Source organism: Rhea pennata, chromosome 16, assembly GCF_028389875.1.
Source record: "Rhea pennata isolate bPtePen1 chromosome 16, bPtePen1.pri, whole genome shotgun sequence".
Taxonomy (NCBI): Eukaryota; Metazoa; Chordata; class Aves; order Rheiformes; family Rheidae; genus Rhea; species Rhea pennata.
In genome coordinates this window covers 3978451-3998892 of record NC_084678.1, presented here as the reverse complement: position 1 = coordinate 3998892, position 20442 = coordinate 3978451, and the positions used below count along the sequence as shown (strand labels likewise).

Sequence of the window (20442 nt, the reverse complement as noted above, 5' to 3'; positions counted from 1 at the left end):
ATCTCACCCTAGCAAATTGGTTAAAGCACTTACATTCGAAACTGGAATTAACTGGGCAGCGTGGCGAGGAAGCCTGCAGGTTTCGTTGACCCTTTGTGTCAGCAGCACTAACTGGAGGAGGAAGGAGCCAAGCTCCAGAGGAAGAAATCAAGTCACTGATGCATTTTAAACATGGCCTCAGCACACTGGTAAATAGGCTGTGGTGAAGCGTCTTTTCTTTTTTTAATCTGAGCAGCGACTTATACCTGCAGTCTTTTTTTTTTCTTTCTTTCTTTTTTTTTTAATACCTAAATTTGCAAGCATGCAATAGGAAAGTTCCCTCTGCTTAGGCTGGGTCTGTATGCAAATAGCGCTCGGTTGTGCGAAGATGGTTTGCACATCTTGCACGCACAGGACTGTGTGCAAAAAGGTTGCTGGGCACCTAAGTCCAAACTGCGTCCAAGAGACAGCTCACCAAAACTGCAGATGCACAAATAGTAAGCGAGCTGAACTCTGGAAATTTGGCACAGGTTGGTCCTCAAGCAGTATACAATGATGTAATTTAACAAATATTAGGAGAAAACATCTGGTAGCTCTGCTGTCTACATGCCCATTGCAAACAATTTTTCAGACCTGCGTAAATGTTCAGTTTAGTAACATAATGTTGTGGTAGGAGACTCGTGTGGTCAAGGCCACCTGCTTGCCTCTTTTCTTTCGCGTAAAGTAATGAGAGTGTTTTTTTTTCTCTTTCTAAGCCAGAAATGAGGCTTTTAAAGCAACTAAAAGCATTAAAAAGAAAAGTCAAGATCTTTTTGTGCAAAGGTATCAACATTTTATTTTAAGCTTAACATTGCAGTCAGTTCATTATCTTTGAATTATAAAACAAGTGGGAATGGCCAAGAGATCCTGGTGGAGGGGTCGGCGCCCGAGCCGGACAGGAGGCGTTTACCGTGGAGGGCTGCGGGTCCCTCGTGAGCGGGCAGTTCCAGCGGAATCGCTCCGGGTGCAGATCTGGCCTTGGGAGCACCCCTTGTGCCGCCTTATCTGGGACACGGATTTCCTGTGTCAGGCGTGATAAGTTGCCTTTTCTGTCGCTCCTTGTCCTAACGCGGAATGGAGATTGTTGCTCCTTGCCTCGTGGAGGTTGGTATGAAGTCACTGAACCGCTGGCAGTAAAACATCCCGATAGGAAGTGCTGTGTAAGCTCCAAGCCTTGCTTATACGGTGCAGAGGTGCCTATAGGGTGCAATCTTCCCCGGCTGCTTTGCAGGCAAGCATGCGGTGGTGATGACGGACGAGCAGAGGGCGTGGGGGGGCTCTGCTGGCTTCATTTGTAGCTGCTGTGGGTGCCAGGCTTCGTTTAAATGTGGGAGACTGCAGAAATGGGGACAGGGCTGTTACTGCAGCAATGCACAGCCCAGCAGAGTTCAGAGACTCCGGCTGAAATGGGAGCCTGCTATTTCTACCGGAGAATTTCTTTCAAAGATAGTTTTTAGTAGATTCCCAGGATTGCACAGTGCTGCATTGCTGCTGTCGTTGCTGGTACATGTGTTATCCCAGACGGGAGCATAATCCTGCACTCTGCGCGTCCCGAGAGCACTCGGTGTTTCACACGAGTCGTTATTCCTGAAAGTTGTGTGCTTGGAGAGGTGGCTGCTGGGCTGTGGTTTCTCCCTTCCCTTCTCTTCGGTGGAGAGTTTGAACTCTGAAATTATTAGGAGATCATAAGAAAGTACAGGGGTGATGTAAATGAAGAAGTGTGATTTAGCTCATCTTTAACTCCACAAGGTCTCCAGGGATTTAGATGCTGTCAGCATCCTACAGCTATATTATGCAGCGTCGGGTGCAGTCACAGGCAGTTTGTATCAGGCTTTTGCATTTCAGTGGGACTTGCTGCAGAAGAGGCTCTAAAGCAAATAGGACTGGTCAGGCATCCCCGGGGGATTGCAAAAACGGGGCTTCAGATGCCTAAGAATCAGCTCCAGCTCTGAATTCCCTGAGCACTCTGCTCAATTCACTTGTGCTATATTCTCCTGAAGTGTAAGGCGCGTGGTTAATGGTTTTACCAAAATCATCCAGGCTGAGTTGCTTGAAAAATTCACGAATCCTATTTCTTCCTCCCAGTGACCACACGCTTTGTGAAATTTTCACATTCTTCCTTCCTCTTTTTCTTTTTCTGTCTGAAATGTCCTGCCTTCTTGTATGAAATGCTGCAGAAGGCGCACAGCTGCCTCCGGGACTGGAGCAGGCAGGTGCTGCTCGAAGACCCATGCCAGAGCACAACTGTGGCTTGCAAGATGTTCTCTTTCATGTATTTTCTCGTGATTCTTTTCCTTTTGGAAATCTGGGGGAAAAAAAAAAAGAATGGTAAAATCCAAATTCCTTCACTTTCACACCAAAATCTATGCCACTTCAGCCAGAGTACTGGAGGGCTGGAAACCACTGAGTACTTCAGTTTTGGTGAGCATCTAGTGCAGGAACTTCTGACCTGGACTGAGATCCATTTTGATGGCGATTGTGTCAGGAATCACTTGCATGTTCTGTGTGCGTAACAAGCTGAAATATGCAGGCCAGCTCCTGTCTGCCCACCTGGCCCAGAGGCAGTACCCGGGCTGCTGCCCCTGGGGCTGCGCTTGATGGTGCGAAGCCTGCTCTGATACTTGGGATTGGTGTTGAGCTCACGGGCTCTGTGGTACCCTGCTCTGGTTGTGCTGAAAGCAAGCTGGTGATGGAGAGGGTCTGGTAGCACCCAAGAGCGTGTATGTCTGTGTGGACTTCAGTTTACATTGCCAGAAAACTTATCTTGGATGTCAACTGCACATGTGAATGCAAAAAAGGTATTTCCCGCTTGCACGTTTGTTAAACTCAGTATGATCAGAGTTCATCTAAAAAGACTCTTAAAGCATAAAGCCTGTGAGATGAGTGAATTTAAGCACTGATAGGAGATTATTGCTAATGTCTAGGTTTGTATGTTCATTCAGCTGAAAGGCATTGGGTAGAGGGATAGTGTAGTGGTCATCACATCTGCTTTACACGCAGTATATGCTGCTGGGATGGAAACGGAGGCAGATCTGGCTCTTCCCTGTGGTGCCCATGCTCATGGCTATTGGTCATGCCAAGTGTGTGTGAAAGGCAAAGTCCTTACAATCAGCAGTGCGGAGGTGGGCAAGACCTGCAACGCTTGTGCTGCCGCCCTCGCCCCGTGTAGATCTGCAGGGCGGCAGTGAACATCCAGCCGTGCTGGTCTCCTGGTGCAAACTGTCCTGGGCTTCCGTGCAAAGTTGTCACTTTTTGCATTGCACAGAGGAGCCTGTCATGGAGGGCCGTGGTGGCACCATTGCTGCATAGCCAGTCGCTGTCTGTCGGTGTCCTGTCCTGACACAGTGTGACTCTTAGTTTTATTCTTTTTTTTTTTTTTTTTTTTTCCTCCCAGGGAGGCAACATCTTTTTTCTATTTACATGCACTTAAGTTGCACATCCCTTTGGACATGGGGGCATGTAGTGTGCTGAACTGGGTGCTGGGTGGAGGGCCTTGCCTGGAGATACTTGTTTGAAGGGCTTTGGATTCATGCTTTTGGCACTCCTGCAGGAGAGCTTTGAAGGTGAGCACTTCTCTCTAACAAGCTGGTTTGGGTGGTGAATTAAATTGTTACATCATCATTTTTTTCACTATTCAGTGCTCTGAGCTAAATTAGAATAGAAGCCTTTTCAAACCACTACTTTATTAAAGTATTTAGTTAATAGATGATGCATAGCTCACAAAGCTTGCAAGAATCTGACATGGGGTATCATAATATTATGATACTTAACAGCAAAACCTACTGCATTATCAACTTACCTCTATAGCATGAAGGAGGCAACAGCTGAGGCATAAAAACTAGTGCTTCAGTGTGACAGAGCTAAAATTGAACTTGGCAATTACTGCGTGCATGATTCACAGTATTGTGAAGCGAAGCTACTATATAAATCAGCTCCAGTAATCATAGGGTTTAAAATTAGTCAGTTACTATTAACTCGGCTAGTGTTAGCATATGTTGAAGAATTATAAAAGTGAAAGGTGTGGAATATCTGAAGTACAGGTTTAAAGTAAACCACTTGAACAAGCTCCCAGTGGGAGGATTTTAAGTTCACGCAGAAGTAAGGTTTTGGGTACTCTGACAAAGGTTTATGGAACACATTTAATTGCACATTGCAGTCTAATCTTTTGAATGCTTAACATCCTTTAGAAAGCACCTTTTCATGTTCCCAAGACTTTCACAGTTCACAGAGTGTAGAGTGATGATTGAATTTAATTTTTTCTCCCTTGCAGATTTTTTTTCCAAGGCAGCACTATTTAAATAGTTTGCAGAGCTCTTCAATGCTAGGCATAGAAAAAAGGAAACAGCAGGATAATGTTTTAAAATCATTATGGGGAAGTGAAAGGCTGCTCTGAGCACAGAGCAGAAATTAGCAACTGCCATGATTGCTGAATTTTTATTCAATGCAAAATCCATGGAATTTGCTGCTACAAAAAATTTGGAAGTCAAGTTATTTGATAGGATTCCAAATTACATAGGACGCACAAATATTTTATATGGAGTATACAGCTGCTTGCATTTGAATATAAGAGAATGGGACCTGGAAGAAGCTACACGATGGTGAGATGGTTGTTTTATTATCTGGCTCCAGTCCCTTTCTCCTCCAATTAACATTTTCAATTTAATTTTTGAAACAACACTGTTTTGGTCTTGGTGATGCATCAGGCTTTGAATGTATGTGGGTTTTTAACATCCAAAAGCCTTTGAAGAAGGGTGAGCTGACTTGCTGCAGAGTTCACGCCCCTCGCTGTGGACTTCCCATGTCATCTGGAGGACCTCTTACTACGTGGTACCTCGCTTGGGTGTAGGGGCCTTGAGCCTGTGACTTTCGCTGTTCTGCTGTCCATGAGTAATTTTGAGTTGTGCACAGTATTAGTGAAAGGAAGAGGAAATGAAAAAGTCCTCTTAGAGTGGGCAGCTGGCTGAGGCTGCCACTAGCTGGTTCCTAAAGAACACTTGCTGGCACTTTGGTTGATCTTATTTGAAGTGCCTCAGTCCATTATTTCTCCTCCCGGTGTTTCTCCCAGGAAGATGGGCATATGCTGACAGTTTCCTAGCTGGATACTTTTCATGCTAATGAATTTAAAAATGACTTTTCTTGATTTCATCCATAATTCATATTTGGTTCCTCATCCCTTGATCCCTACAGTCCAGTGCACTTCAAGGTGGTCACCATGTCTTTCTATGATGGGTCTTCAAACTCTAGCATAAACACAGAGATTTTTGTGTCCTTTTTCTCCCCACTTGCCTCCCTTCCTGCACATATTGTTTTGTTCAGTTACAGATGCAGCTAGTTGCCAAATAGGCAACTTTTGTCTTGTTTCTAACTCCAGCGAAGCAGAATTCTTGCAGCAAATCTGTGCTTTGTTCTTTCCTTACTTTTAGTCCCCCCCATGTGTCCTGATTATTTAGTGCAACTCATTCAGCCAGTGTTTTATTTTGAGGATGCTCGTGCCTTGGCCGGGAGGAGGATTGCATGCGACTCCTCTCTCTTTCACCCTTACTTTTTTTAATGGGGCGATAGAGGAGCGGTGGCGGCAGCAGGACCGGCTTGCTCTCCCGGCGTATGGGCAAGCGGCACACGGGAAAACGCGTCGCCAGCCTTTGCGAAGCGCCGGCCGGTGGGGTGGAGGGATGGGAACGTTAACATCGAGGACTGCTTGGGTGCCGCTCCGGGGCAGCGCGCAGACCCGATGAGAGCGTTGTAGTTGCCGTACTGCGTGGTTAAGATTCGCAGCTGTGAAGGTCACTGAGCACAGATGAGCCTATTTGTCACCGGATTGAGAACGCCGTATTTTGGAAACAGGCGCTGTTGTTTGTCGCACCAGCAGCAAGGCGGTACCTTATCAGTCAGAGGGAAACCTTGCTGAGTCCGGGGAAAGGGCTTGAAATTCATAATTTTCAACTGGCTGATACTGGGTAAATCCTCCCTCCGTTCTCTTGGCCTACAGTTTTAAATAAGGTTTAAGAAGAATTTATCAATACACTTAACACTTCCATTGAAACTCTATTTCTGAGGTTATGGAAATGAACTACAAATGAAAGTCACAACTCAAAAAGCAGGAAACATGCCTGTAAGTGAGGAAAAAGCTGTCACTGGCATTGTGAAGAAAGAGAGGTATAAATAGGGCATTGGGTTAGAAAGCAGGAAACCTGCGTGCTGTGGGTTTTACTTGGAATTTCTTCTGGTGACCCTAGATAAGATTGTTAACCCTTGTCTCTGCAGACAGTTGTACGTGCTCATTTCTGGGCTCTGTCTCTGGCTTTTGGGATTGTCTGTGTAATTTAACTGTTTGAAAGCGTATCCACCCCATCAATCATGGGCGTGTGGTTTTTGTGCTTAGGAAGGCTCACCTTACCAAAAAGACAGGATTTCTCGATATTTCCTCTGTAGCGTAATTTGGTCTCATGCATTGCTCATCCTGGGGAGAGATGACTGCACAGCGACGGGCCCAAAAGGGGAGAAGGGAGCGTGCGTGTCACAGGTGTGGGGGCAATTCGTACTGCAGATCGACTTTGTGAGACCGATGACCACGACTTCGTGGGCCAGCGTGTGGTTTTTCACGTGAAGGATGAAGTAGTTTTAATCAGGGGGCTTTTCTGTGACTCCATGGTAGGCCCATGAAAGAGCATGGAGGCTTTCCACGCAAGCACGTGCCCCTTATGGGCGTACGTGTCATTCCTGGCCAGTGGTCTGCGCCGAACTGAAAGCAGAACGGCTCCAGCTGTGGCACAAGGCTGGGTCCTGAAAGATTTAAACTACCGGCTTCCAGAAAAGGGCGAGTTTCTGCCTAAAACGCACCATGGTCTTTCAACCTCCTATTGGTTTGCACTAGCGCTTTGGAGCAGGCAGCGTGTCAGCAGACCGTGACGTGGTGTTTGTCGTGCCCTTCTGTAAGTCCACGCACAAGTGTGTTTTTTTTTTTTTTTTTTTTTTTTTTTTGTGCACGCCATGGGAAAAAAAAATGGACGTATGCTGAGCAGAAACTGTAGAGGTGGGTTGTTGCAATGGGAGGCACAAAGGGATGGTGTAGATTGTTACCAGCAAACGAAATGCTGTGGGGTGTCCTCCGACAAGAAGACACGTGAGATGTGCGTTATGCGATGGGTGGAGAGCCAGCGTACAGCGGTGTCGGATAGCCTCTCACGGCGTGGATGGCAATGCTCTGCTCGGTGGAGGTTGTCCCTCGGATGGCGAGGCCGTAACTCGTAGCTTTGGGATGACGCGTGCCGCCCTCCCCATTTGGAGTGGCGGGTGTTGGATCGTATGTGCCACTCGGAGTGATCTCTGCTGCTCGTTTGGGTGGCTGAGGGTGCTTGGGGTTTCACGGTGGGGCCCGATTCCCGGAGCTGGCACCAGCACTGCTCGCCCAGGTGCCCTGGGGGTTGGTGGCATGGAGATGAGCAGAATGGTTTCTGCGATGCTTTGACGCTGTTCTGGCCCAGCTTCCCCTGGAGCTTGTGACGTCTGCTCAGCTCTCCAGGAAGTGCTCAGGGACGGTAGATGAGAAACGGCAACCACGGTACCCTGTGGCGTAGACAAAGAGCAACCCCACCATGGCGTTTAAGGACTTAGAAGCTGTATGGAGACGACGATAATGCTGTGAGAAGGGGGCATGGCCTCTCTGACATTGATGCTTTCAGTTCCTCGGGCTGCCAGACTGCCAGTTCCAGCGCGTAAATAAGTCATCGTGGTGTTTGGGTCTTTAATAAACTGGCATGTGGGTATGATAGTTCTGACTGTTGCAAGTTATAAATTTGGCCTGCGGAGTTATTTCAGGCTCCTGCAGTCTAAAATAGTCTCTTGGCCTGGTATCACATCTCTCAAATAGAAATAACAGCCTCCAAGCTCTCTGCTCCGTGTGTGCTCGGCCGTAACCGAACGGTGACTTCCCCGGAGGTGTCAGCGCAGGGGACGGTGCAGCCAGCTTGGCAGGAGGTGTGCCGTGCCGTGGAGGGCTTGTCTCAGGGAGAAGATGCAGACCCAGGAACTGGGAAGTTTCCCATGCAGCTCTCGACTCCATAGAAGTTTAGCCTAATCGGTTACTTATTTTATTCTTTTTCTCGGCCCCTGCTCTTTGAAGTGTAAAAGGCGACGAATGCTCCCTGCTTGGGCAGTGGGAGTTAATTAGCTCTTGCAAACTGACTCTGAATGCCTCTGGAAAACGCTGAGGATTCCTCGTGTTTCTTGCTCTTTGCTTTCCTTTCCCCACTTGTGGCACCTCGCTTCAAATCATGGGTTTTTCTAAGGGAGCTTCCAAGCGTCAAACCTGGAAGCTTTGTGACTCGCTGCAAAAAGCGACTCCTCTGCCTTTGACTGTTGCTTAAATCCCCTGCAAAGTTCAGGGCGTCTTGCAAGCGGCGCAGATGCTTCGCCAGGCCTTTTGCAGCAGTCGTATCTGAAATTGGGGGGATGCTGCAGTGTCGCACCCTCTCAGCAAGAGCAGATTTGGCCTCGCTGGCTCCCTCCGAAGCGCACAAACATTTGCTCTGTGGGCTGCGCTGCAGAGAGTCGCTCGGCTGTTCTTGCACGTTGTTTTGTTTCCTGTGGTGTCTGTGTTGCTGTTGAGGCAGTTCCCCGAACCTCCTGTTTCTCCCAGGGCTGTTTGCGTGACAGGTGTTCGCTATGATAAAATATTGACAGGGAGGAGGAAGGAAGGCAGGCTTTTCTCCCTCCCTCCTCTCTCTCTATTTCTCTCTTGTTATTTTTCAGGTGGAAGGTATAGGAGGGGCCACATCTTGGTTTTTATAATACAGCAAGGTCAAGAAATGAAATCTGGAAAATTTCTAGAACTTGAATATTTCCAAATAGTTGGAGCCTAACTGTACTTGACATAGCTTTGGACAACTGTTAAATTCCTGTATTTGCTAGAGCGCTGCAGAAGTTGGAACCGGAGGCTGCCAGCCCTGTTCAGCACAAGGATACAGTAGAAAGGGCGGAAAATTCATGGAGTTACAAGATATCCTAGTATGCATGTTAGACATAAAGCAGCATGTACATAGAGATGACTCATCTGTGACCTGCTCTGCTGGATGTCCCATAGTCATGTTCTTCAAATGCCCCCAAATGCAGCACCTTTCCCATGCTTGTTGCCCTTGTTGATGTCATCAGACTTTCAGGAAAAACTGCAAAAGCCTCCACAGAGTCTGGGGGTTGTGAGCGGAGCTGCCTGTTGACCTCTTGAGTTGGAAAGCTGCCTGGATCCACGTGATGCAGGATGAGGACGAGAAGGCCAGGTAGCGTGCAGCAGGGGTGCGTTGAGCTTGCTGTTGTCCTGCCCTACAGGAGAAGGTTAGATGGTGTGCAGGACTTGTCAGGGCATTGCCTGTTTGGCAGCTGGTTGTGGCAACAAGCTTCTTTTACCCCTTTAGGACTGGATTCTGAAAGCCCAGCATGTAACAGAAGATGTGGGCAAGGGGAGCAGGTAGCATTGAGGAAGAAAGGTGGTGAACAGAGATTTGGTGAGCTGGGATAAGAAGCCATGTTTACTTTCATTTACATCGTTCATAGCTGTTTTGTAGCACTTTGGGGCCTGTTCCTTTCCTGCTCTTTGTGTCAGTTTTTCTGAAAAGGAGTTTTCTGCCTCTTGACTCAGTAGACTGGGCCTCGCCCTGGGGATGGGCCAGGCAGGCCAAGGGCAGCTGCCCTCCTGGGGTGCGTCTGGTTCTTCCCATGACGCCAGTGGTGCTCCACATGGGCTGATCTTACCTGCATGGCTTTGCTAGGTGTAACTAAAGGTTTTTCTGTTTTCTTTTCTTTCTCTTCAATCCCTTCTTCCATAAAAAAATAAACTCTAAAGCTTCTGTCCTGGCTATCTTGTGTGTTATTCAACATGCATCAACAGCATGGGTCCCCCATGGAGGAAATTAGGAACGAAGAGGAGAAAACCAGATAAGACAACAAGTACCGGTGTTAAGACTCTCCTCTGATGCAGAAGAAGGGACCTTGCTGCATTGGGTACAAGAGTAGAAGGGTTTTGAGGAGAGCTGTGGAAGTGAATTAAGGTTGTGCACACCTCAGGCTGGCCTTGAGCGAGACCACTGATGTCCACTGAGCTGGCCACATCTCAGGTGTGCCCCAAGTGCTGTGGGGTGGCTGTGGGCTGTGCTGCTTGTCTCCTGCTTCTCTGGTGCTGGGCTTGAGGCCCAAAGTGGGCCTTCAGTGGCTCCCGGGACAGGACGTGGGGGGGAGGCTACGGGAAGCATCCTATCAGAAGTAGCAAGCTCATCTGTTTGGTGGTTCAGAGAGACCATCTTTCCCTACTTCTCTTTTTTGTTCTTAGCCCATTCCTAACTCTGAAGCAGCCAGAAGACCTCCTTTATTTATTTATTTATTTTTAAAGAAACTGCAAAAAAGTCTGCTTTTGTCTCAGTTGAAACAAAAACAGGAGGTGAGTGCCGCAGAAACTTTGCTGTGCAAAAGCTTTAAGTGCCTGTGGTTTTTGTTTCTAACTTGCTATAACTATCTGATGAACCGTTTTCATTGGTTTTTCTCTTCTGTTTTTTCTGTTTTTCCCCATGTGAAGGAAGAGAGAATTCTTCTGGCCTGTTCTGTAATTTTGCTGTTGCCAATCCTTGGTGTCAGTGGCCAATATTCAGACCCGGTGCAAGTGAGTGCGTGTCCATGGAGCGTGCTCCACAGCCATGCGCAACTGCTCGGTCTGAATGTCACCTCCAGTGAGCTCTGGAATAAATAGCTCTGAAAGCTTTTCTGCATTAGCACATCAGAAGGGCATCACAGGCTTGATATTAATATTGATTGATGGATCTAATGTGAGCTGCAGGATCAGGATTTTGGGTTCCTGTATACTCTTGGCCATGTACCCGAATCAGCTAGCCTGGGCTTTCCAAGGCCGTTGGGAGTTAAGGACCTTCTATATGGGCATAAGATACTACCTCATCTTCTGAAATACCTGCTAGGGGTCAAATAAGTATCAAAGTAACCCCTGTTAATACTAAAGGGAGACATACTATGCTCAACATTAAGGGGCACAATAGTGCGTTGGTTTGGTTTTCATTTCTGATCACTGGAATGAACAATTCTGCTTCATGCTTCTTTCTCATTTCTGTGTACCTTTGGACTTGCTGCTCCTGTTCAGTTGCTTGCGTGCTGTGCTGACTGGGGACTGGTGACACAAAGCAATAGATATTGTCAGAGCCAATTCCCCAGTGTTGTTTCAGCTGTTGGCAGTTCCAGGCAGTATGTGTTTTTAATTTGTGTCATTATCCAGACATTTTGGCTTGTGCTGTTGGGGGTGTTTTGAGTTTATTTTGGAGCTTCACATCATAATGGTTATTTCCAAGAGCAGGGTGTTGAAGTAATTGGTCTGACCGGATACAGTAAATCCTACAGCGCAGGATTGCTTGAAACTAGAATAATGTGACTGCTCAGCTAAGCTGGCATAAGAGTATCGAGAGTAAATCTTAGGGCGGAGAGGAAGATGAGGTTGAAAGAGCCCACTGTTGTAGTTGGAACATAATATACTGGCTTCTGCATCCTGCCTTCTGCATTAAAGATACAGACATAGGGACAGCTCTTTCTGCTGACTCAGTTTACCCCCACCCTTAGGAGCATGCTAGCTCCTGTTCCGTAACTGGTATCTCGTTACAAAGAAATGTATCTACATGGTATCAGACAAATAGCAGGACATTTCTGATACATATATAAAGGTAAAGTCTTCAAATAAATTCTTGAATTTTGAGGCCCCTCTGAAAATGGCTCATTCTTAAAGTTTTTCAACCATCATTTTCAGTTAATGCAAAACTGAAAGTCCTTCTACATCAGAACGGTAGCAGATGTCAGTTGAAGGACATGCTGAATTAGAGTCGATCCTGTGTGCCAGGAGAGCAGGCCAAGCTTGTCGCTGTGAAAGAGATTCCTTTGTGAATGTCCTGCTTTCTCTTCACAAATTGGTGACGATGTTATATTTTACTGAATCTGTATGCCTGAAGGTATTGTCTGTGTTTCAGTTTTGTGACTGAATTCCAGCTGGTTGGATGCCTGCAAACGGTTCAGTTCCAGTCACGTGTGACTGATACGCAGGTAAATAGAGGAACAAAAGTTTGTTCCTTTGAGTATTTGCAAAAAGCAGCTTGGAGACAACTTGAATGAAGAGTCCCAAGTTGCTCTGCATCCTTATGGCTGTTTTAAACAGCGTGAGGAGAGGTGAAAGCAAAGTCACTCCCTGGAAAGAAGGTGGTGGGGGGGGGAAGTTACGTTATTAATAACGCTCTTGTTGGTAACTTTTTTGCAAGCCTCCTGCTGTAGCATAGCGCTTCTTTACTGGAGTTCCCTAGGGACCTCTTCTGCAGTCTTAGATCTGTTGCTGTCAGCTGGGATCCTGGCTGTCCTGCTGGCTGGTGGCATCAGCAGTGGAAACTGTGGCAGGTCCAACCTGGCTCTATAGCAGCAGTTTTCTGCCTCTTCAGGAGCAATGACTGAGTATGCAACTGTGATGACACTTTTCTAAAGTGAAATACTATTTATTAGAGCAAAAATGTGTTAAATAAATTGAGTGATAATGAGAACAGCACATCATGCATACCTGTCCTTGTCTTGCTTTGTAAATATTTGACTATTTTTACTTCTGCTGGGTCTCATCTTCCTTGCAGTCAGTGAGATCTGAGCCTGGCTGACGCAGCTCTGATGACTCACGACCTATTTCTTTTTCCTGACCTCAAGTGCTGGGTCTGTTTAAAAGATGGTCTTGTGATGGTCTTCCATCCTTTCCTAGGACAGTGACACATTTTAATTCTTTATAGCCCTCTGATATGTTCAACTATTAGCACTGGCACAATCTCTGTGCCACTTCGTTCTGTGATCTGGAAATACATCACTGTCTTGCAGTTACTTTTGTAATTGTTCCTCCTTGAGGCTGGAAGGATCCATGTGAGATAGTCATGTAATGGACAGGCAGTGGTGTCCTGCTGGCTGCAGCGTGCAAAAAGCGCTTGGAGTCATTACAGCTAGGTTATTAGCTGGCAGGGTATCCAGGCCCTAACCACCTTCTTCCCCTTCTGATAGTGCTCTCAGGGGCATGACTAGCAAAATGCAAGACCCGATCCTAAAGGACTGTGAATCACTAGTCATAGAGGATATGGTGGTTTGAAGACCATCTTTATTCTTCTACATATGGCATGTGGTGGGGGCCCCTCCAGCTGAAGCCCTAGACTATACTGAGTTCTGGTGTTTACTGTTATTTAACTGTTGGGCATATATTTTTTGCAATGATACTGTTAATTTAGTAAGCCTTTAGAGTGACTGCTCCTCTGCCTCAATTCCTGGCTCCCTTTAGCCTGGCATATCAGTATCCACCTCAGGGAATTTTAGTAGGAGTAGAACATCAGTTTCTAAACTGACACAAAGGAAAGGATGCAAAAACTGTGCGTGGGGAAGCCAGAAGTCACCCGGGACTGTGGGATCTGATGTTTTCTGCCGGCTCCTCCCCGGTGCTTTGTTTCGGGTAGCTCGTGTCGAGTCAGCCGGGCAGCTGATGCGCAGTCGCTGCCGGGTGACATGAGCAGAGCTCGGTCTTAGTTACCAAAGACTACAGAGAGCAAATGTATTACTTATTTATGCAGCCTGGATCCCGGTGTGACTGAGCGTTGTACAGAAGCTAAAATGACAGTAATTAGAAGAGAGCCACACTCGGTGACCCAGAGAAAAGTGAAAACTCAGGAAGAAGATAATTGTGAGCGAAAGAGGAAAAACAAAGCAGAAAATGGTGATGGTTGCAATTTGAATGAGAAAATGAGTTTCTAAAGCAAACTAGCTCCTGGAAATCACATTAACGCTGACAAATACACAACTCTAGGATTCTGGAAATATCACAGTGAACATCTGTTCAGGTAAATAAAGAGACTGAATCCAGTTTCTGCTTGAAAATGCTGCCTGCTCCTCTGTTTAAGGCGAGCGTGTTAATACAGACTGCCTGTTAAAATCACTTGCTATCATTACAGTGCTAACAATTATAATATTCTCTGTGGTCTGAGGTTATTGAACACCTGGCTTCCAACAGCATTAACTGCAGTGTGCTACAATAACCACTCCTGGAACAACAGCTCGGAGGATAACCCGCATTCTTGGCTTTAAGGAAGATAGATTGCAGGAGGATTGTTATGTTTATGAGCCCTCCAAAATGGGCGAGATTCCAGTAAATTCAAGTCTGGATTCTGCTCTCATTTGCTCACTGCTCAGTCCAGTTATTTCTGGTCAGGTTTTAAATCTGAGCAAATTTTGGCCCTGACATGGCTTTTGAAAATGTGTCTTTTAAGGGGGGAGGGGGGCAGCAAATGAACTGACAACAGATCTCCAAACCTCTACATGGAGATAACTTCAATTGCACTCAGCCGAGTGCAGGGGCTGGTTAGATATCTCCATTTTGTAGGCGTCTGGCACAGATAATAAATAGCTGTAAAAATAACCCTGAGAAGGAGCCCTGCTCATCTAGGAGGTTTGGGAGGGCCAGACTCGCCTTGGGTTATGGCAGTCCTGCTATCTGCATGGTGCGTTTTGGTGGGCTCTGCCTTTTGGGAGATACCTGGAGATGGATTAAAGACCTGCCTCCTCTTAGGCCATTGCATAAGCCGACGTGCAAGGAGAGGCTTGCAGTGCCGAAAGCAGCCCTGCTCTTCTGTCGTCCAGTGATGTGAGGACATGACGTGCACCTTGCTGCGAGGTGGTGAGGGGTAAAGCCTGGCACTGCCATGGCTGCTGCTGCTGCTTTGGGGCCCGAAACGACGTTTTGCCTAGGTTGCCTCTTCACCAGAGAACAAGGCTGTGTCATGAGATGAAAGCCACTGCCCAGCAGTAATGGCCAGGGAGGAGTTTGCAGGCTGATGGGTGTTTGTAGGGGAGGGCACTTACTGCGGGCCGAGTTGGATGCTATTCCAGGGCTTTATTCATGTGCGAGGCCTGTTCATGTGGAAAGGAAAACAGTGGTGCGGTGGGATGGCTGCGCACAAGTCGAATGTCCTGACGCGGCAGTCTGCCCTCCGGAGCCACGTTCAGAGCCGTCGCTTGGGTGCTCCTGTCTCGCCCGCGCCCTGCGAACCAGCCGCCTTTATCCCCAGAACGTCGGAGACCGTCGAGGTGCCGATCGCGCCGGCTGGCCGGCGGCGCCGTGCTGGGATACCTTGGACAGCTCTGGGGCCGCTCGCCCGGCCACCTGGGCGCAGAGGACGGCTGCAGTGGAAACTCTTATAGGGCCAAGAGAACCCAGATAGGGGAAATATCGGAGCGCGGGGGCTTGTGGTCTCTTATGCAAAGGCCCATGGCTTGCACGTGCTGTTACACCGTATGTATATAGGGGAGGGACCCTGCGGGAAGAGGGAGGGTTATGACTTGCTGGAAGTAGGAAGAGATCCTTTTTCATACCCCACTCCTCCTAACATAAAGCAATGGGAATTTTATTTTACTATTCTTATTTTTGCTCTAAAGCGTGTTAAATGCTTCGGAAGCGCCAGGGCAGCGGCAGGAACCGGCGGTGCGCTTGGAGAACAAAGCAGGTCGGTGAACCCGTTGTCTCCAGGCTGGCTGACAGCCCTCTGCTCTGGCTAATTTTTGGTGTCATCAATCACAAGTACCAAGACGGCAGCCTCCCTGTGCCCCGCGTGCACCATGAAGCTCATCGAGTGACCTATTAGTGCTTTCAGTTAATTCTAGTGACATATTTACAACACTGAGATCTACAGCATAGATTTCCTACAGGACCCAGCGTGGTTTGACATCAGATTAAGTTATAGAATACCCCTTCTTGGCTAGATCGATGGATAAAGTCAGGCAGGGCCTTTTCTACATGCAGATGAGGAGGATTAGATTTCAATCAGCAAATGTCAGTAACGGCTGGTTTTCCCGCCAAGGGAAGAGTAGGCAGGGAAAAATTTCCATCATTAATAATTGAAGTTTATAGAGGGAAAAAATGAACATATCATACGCCACTCCTGCAGATAGCGGGGCCCTGCTTTTGCTGATAATTTTGTCTGGCAGACAAGTGCTAAAAAATTATTATGATTATGACTGTGTTTCTGAATCTGTTATGAATCTTCTGCAGTCATGGAATATTTTAACAAATGCCCTTTTGTATCTGAGCCGAAAATAATATCGGTGGTACAAAAAAGTCAGCAGAAAAATGAGGACAAAATAGTTGGAAATGCACATTGGTGTAATTTGCCAAAATGAAGAGGAAAAGATAATTCTGGTATGGATTTCTGAAAGCAGAGTGACCAGAACTGGACCCACTATTCCTGCTTACAGCATGCCATCTGTTATATGTGGTATTTTTCATAGGGGTTTTATTCTATTTAAACCCACCAGGATTCTCAGTGCAAGGCAAGAAGAGAAAAACCTTCAGCCAAAGTGCCCAACTCTGTTTCCTGAGTGCCTACAGTTAATTTTAAATCACCCAGGGCTTGTGGTCACAACCCATGTCGTCCTTCCGTTTTGCATCTGTCCTCACCGAGTGTCACCCACCGAAGCCCTGATCGCTACGGCGGAGCCCTCGCTGTTTGCTCTGTCCTCGCTAGCTCTGAGCCGGCGCTTGGCCCTGCCGCCACGCTTGACGCCGTGCGTCAGCCTCCAAGCGATGAAACGCTGAGGATGTCGACGGCCGGCCGTGTCCTGCAGCCTTTCTGCAAGGAGGACGTGGCCCGCTGGCACGCCGATCCCCCTGGAAAGGGCGAGCGCTGTGGTGACGTGGCGCAAAGCTCCCGCCATTCCCGCGGAGTCGGCAGGCTGGGCGCGAACGCCGTTTCCCTCGTCGGCACCCAGCGTGCTGCGTGTTGGAGCCGCAGGAGGGTGTCAGCAAGTTCTTGGGTGACAACCGCTGGGGAAAGCTTTGCTGAGCTCACGGGCTATCGTGGCAGTTGTGCTGCAGCAGGTTGATGCTGCCCAGAGGTTAGCGGAAGACCTACGGAAACAATTAGAAAGGGGCTTTTTAAAGCAATGCAAATAGTGTGTGCGAACGCAAACCCTGTGTTTCTGCAGGCTTCAGCAAGCAGAGTTATCTCTGGTTTTTCACATTTTCAGTGCCGGCGTGCAAGTGGTAACCCTGGGTTGCACTTGCAAGCCGTACCTTCGTGGCCTGCTGGCAGGAGGCTGCTTTTCCCTCTCACGTGTCTGTGAAGTGTTTTGGTCGTTTTTCATTGCTACTGCTCTTTCCGCTGCCGCTGCTTTCCCCGGACTGCGAAGCACTAGAGGTCGTGGTGCTCTGCAGCGAGGTTCCGTGCTTCGTGCTCCTGCGCTCGCTCGGCATCCGCGCGCCTTAACCCCAGGAACTACTCATGTAACAGCAGCTCATGTAAAGCAACCAGGAAATAGTACATGGAGGGGGGGAAGAAAAAAAGAAGTAAGCATGAATTTCTAATTAACTGTATTTGCAACTGATGCACCCAAGTTAAAGGGCACGTGATTTATCTTCTGTCAGTAAAAAGTCCAGCTGCTGCTTTCAGCACTGCCGTGCGAGCGTGCAGCTCTGCTGTGGAGTTAAAGGGCGTCTGATTTATCGCCTGACACCAGCCATGCTGGTTAGAGCCATCGCGGCTGGGCAGGGCGGAGCGTGCCGCGCTCCCCTCTTCACCAGAAAGCTGTCTGAAAGCTTAGTTATTCCTCCTGCAAAGAGAGGTCTGGTGGACTTGGTTTCGAAACTTTATACTCTAAGGCTTTGCATCTGAAGTTGTCTAAAAATGCCAGACTGGCCTCCCTTTTCATATCTGCAGCTCGTATCCTTTGACCGAATGCTTGATTTGCAATGGTGTTTAGGCTCAGTAATAGTTAATCATGTCTGCAAATCACTGCAGACACACAATTGACTTTATTATTATTATTATTATTTTGCCTGAAAAATGTTTTAAGAGTGGAGGGAAGTGTGTAAGCTGAGACCACACGTTAAGAAACCCCATTAATTCCAGGCTTGTTTCCTAGCTGTGAGTAACTTGTTGGCCTCAGTGGAGCTTAGACTTCTAGCGCTTCTGAAAATTAGATCCCTTTTATTGCTAGATATGCAAAAAGATGAGAGTCTTGCACAAGTTGTATAATGTAGTGTAGCTGAAAATGGCCCATGTACTGTCAGATAGTAGCGTTTATAGAAAACCTTTTTTAAAAAAAAATGCACAAATTTCACTGGAATTTAAACATGACCCAATCAACCCAGGTTCCTATATAGATCAGATGCTGTTTTCCCAGCTCCCCATATGGGAATCCGTGGGAGTGCTCTGCTCCTTCTACCTGGAAAGATTAGCCAAGCTAAACCCACCCTTCAGTATCGATAGACATTTGCAAATGTTACCCTGTAGTTTTGTATGTTCATGTTCTCCTGGTTGGTGACTTGGCAGAGTTGAGAGTATCAAGTCTCATATACCTTGTCTCAGATCCTTTCTGAGAAAAACCAGCTGCCGCTGAAAGCGGAGTTGATGAGTTTCTGCTCTTGCTTATGAGCCCATCCGGAAGCAGTGCTCCTGCCTGGCATGAACTGTGCTGCTGGAGACGGCTAGGTATAAAGTGGATTTTCCAGCTCCTTGTGAGCTTAGAAGGTCACTGGAGCCTTTGGGTAACCCATAATCTTCCTGGGAGCAAAGCAATTTGTGGTTGGAGAGAGGTGTGAGAAGCGATTCTGATGCAATTTGTACCATTTAGGATCCACTAGAATGTTGAACTGTCACATTTGCATCACCTTATTCTGTGATTATCGTTGAAGATTAAGATAGTATTTTGTGATGTGATAGTTTTTGGAGTATGTTCTGTAAAATACTGAAAACTTCTAAAAATATTTTGCCTGTAGTCTTTGTTGTTGCTTGTATCAATAAGAGGATCAGTCAAAATAAGCCTATGGACCACAAAAACCTCATTACATAATGTCTGGAAATACAAGTCATATGTTCAATTTAAGTAAGAGACACAGTAAATAATGAGACTCAGGATGGAAGAAACTGTCTTTTAAATGTGCTTCAATTATAAAGCTCGAAAAATCTGCTAACCCAGTGCTGCATAGCAGTCTTCTGCAGTGACTAGAAGCGTTGAATGCTGAAGTCGTTATCTTCAGCTGAATCAGTTCCTGGATGAGGCCCCCAGAAAGTCCTGGAGAACCAGTAGAAGCTCGGAGTGGCATGGGGATGTGTCCCTCCACTGCGTTGCTCCCAGCCTGTGGTGGATCAGAGGGCAGAGAGCACCTGGAAAAGTGAGATCGTCACTTAGCTCGAAAAATCTGCTAACCCAGTGCTGCATAGCAGTCTTCTGCAGTGACTAGAAGCGTTGAATGCTGAAGTCGTTATCTTCAGCTGAATCAGTTCCTGGATGAGGCCCCCAGAAAGTCCTGGAGAACCAGTAGAAGCTCGGAGTGGCATGGGGATGTGTCCCTCCACTGCGTTGCTCCCAGCCTGTGGTGGATCAGAGGGCAGAGAGCACCTGGAAAAGTGAGATCGTCCCCTGCCTGTGTTTGGAAAGCTGACTCGCCACCCCTGCTTTCTCTTGGGCTCTTGGGCGCAGTCTTGCCCTGCTAATTCCTCTTTTTTTTGTATTTGCACCTGATTACGAGGTTTATTCCTGCAGCTCCCCAGGACCTAGTGCATGTGTCAAGCTTTGGTTAGTAAGGGGGGGGGGTTCTGGCGTTCTGTCTTCCTTCTCTTTCCTTTTGTTTCTCTTAAGTTTTTTGCAAGTGGTTGGGCAATTATCAGTGGAGAGCTCCCTTTTAACAAGGAAGATATTCCATAAGCTTCCTATCTTTGCTCTGTAAAAATGAGAGTCCTGGGGAGCCTTTTAGATAGATAGGCAGGGACCCAAAGGGGAGTGGAGGGGGGGAAATGAAAAATGGTCATTTTGTTACTGAAGTGGTTTAGGGAGGGAAACAGTCAAGGTAACACATGTATTTGACAGGGAATATTTTGTGTACTTGTGTAATTGGTTAGTGTGAGAATTAAATCACTTTCTTCTTCATCTTCTGCGCCATTGATCTCAGGATCGTTAGCGAGTAGTACAAGCCATCATGCTGACATGTCCCAGTGCCTCGCAAAACCAGCCTGGAGGAGAACATGCAGCAGTAGGTGCTTTTATTTGTATGAATCAAAGATGACTTGGTTGAGCTTGTTCCCAACCTGTGTTAATTGTATGGAGGAGAAGACAGGAGCTGGAGAACTCTTGGAGGGGAAAGAAATGCAATGAGCAAGCTGCAGGCAGGCTCTAACCTGTGATGGTTGGCTGTTGGGCTGTAGGACAGGAGGTGCATGGCTGGGAGCGGCGCCTGGCCTCTGCGCGGTGGTACGGGGAGTGAACAGCAGCTGTCTACGTGCAGCCGTAGGTGTGCTGCGGTGCCTAAACCAGCCCTGTGTGTGTGTGTGTGCGAGCATGGAGCTTGTTGCATGAGGAAGCCCCCAGCAGTGTGGTCCTCCAGCCTTG

The 20442-nt window shown here is 47.4% G+C and overlaps 1 protein-coding gene across 2 annotated transcripts in view; it reads left to right on the top strand.

Moving 5' to 3' along the window:
• Window positions 1–20442, top strand: part of TOX2 (TOX high mobility group box family member 2) — a 150918-nt gene that overhangs the window by 14356 nt on the left and 116120 nt on the right. Inside the window, exon 1 of one of the 2 annotated variants that reach the window (XM_062589219.1) lies at window positions 1103–1122. The exons of the other annotated variant lie outside the window; for it this stretch is intronic. The gene's annotated coding sequence lies outside the window, so the exon portion shown is untranslated. Of the gene's footprint in view, window positions 1–1102; window positions 1123–20442 lie in introns of those variants that run through there. 2 annotated transcript variants of the gene reach the window in all.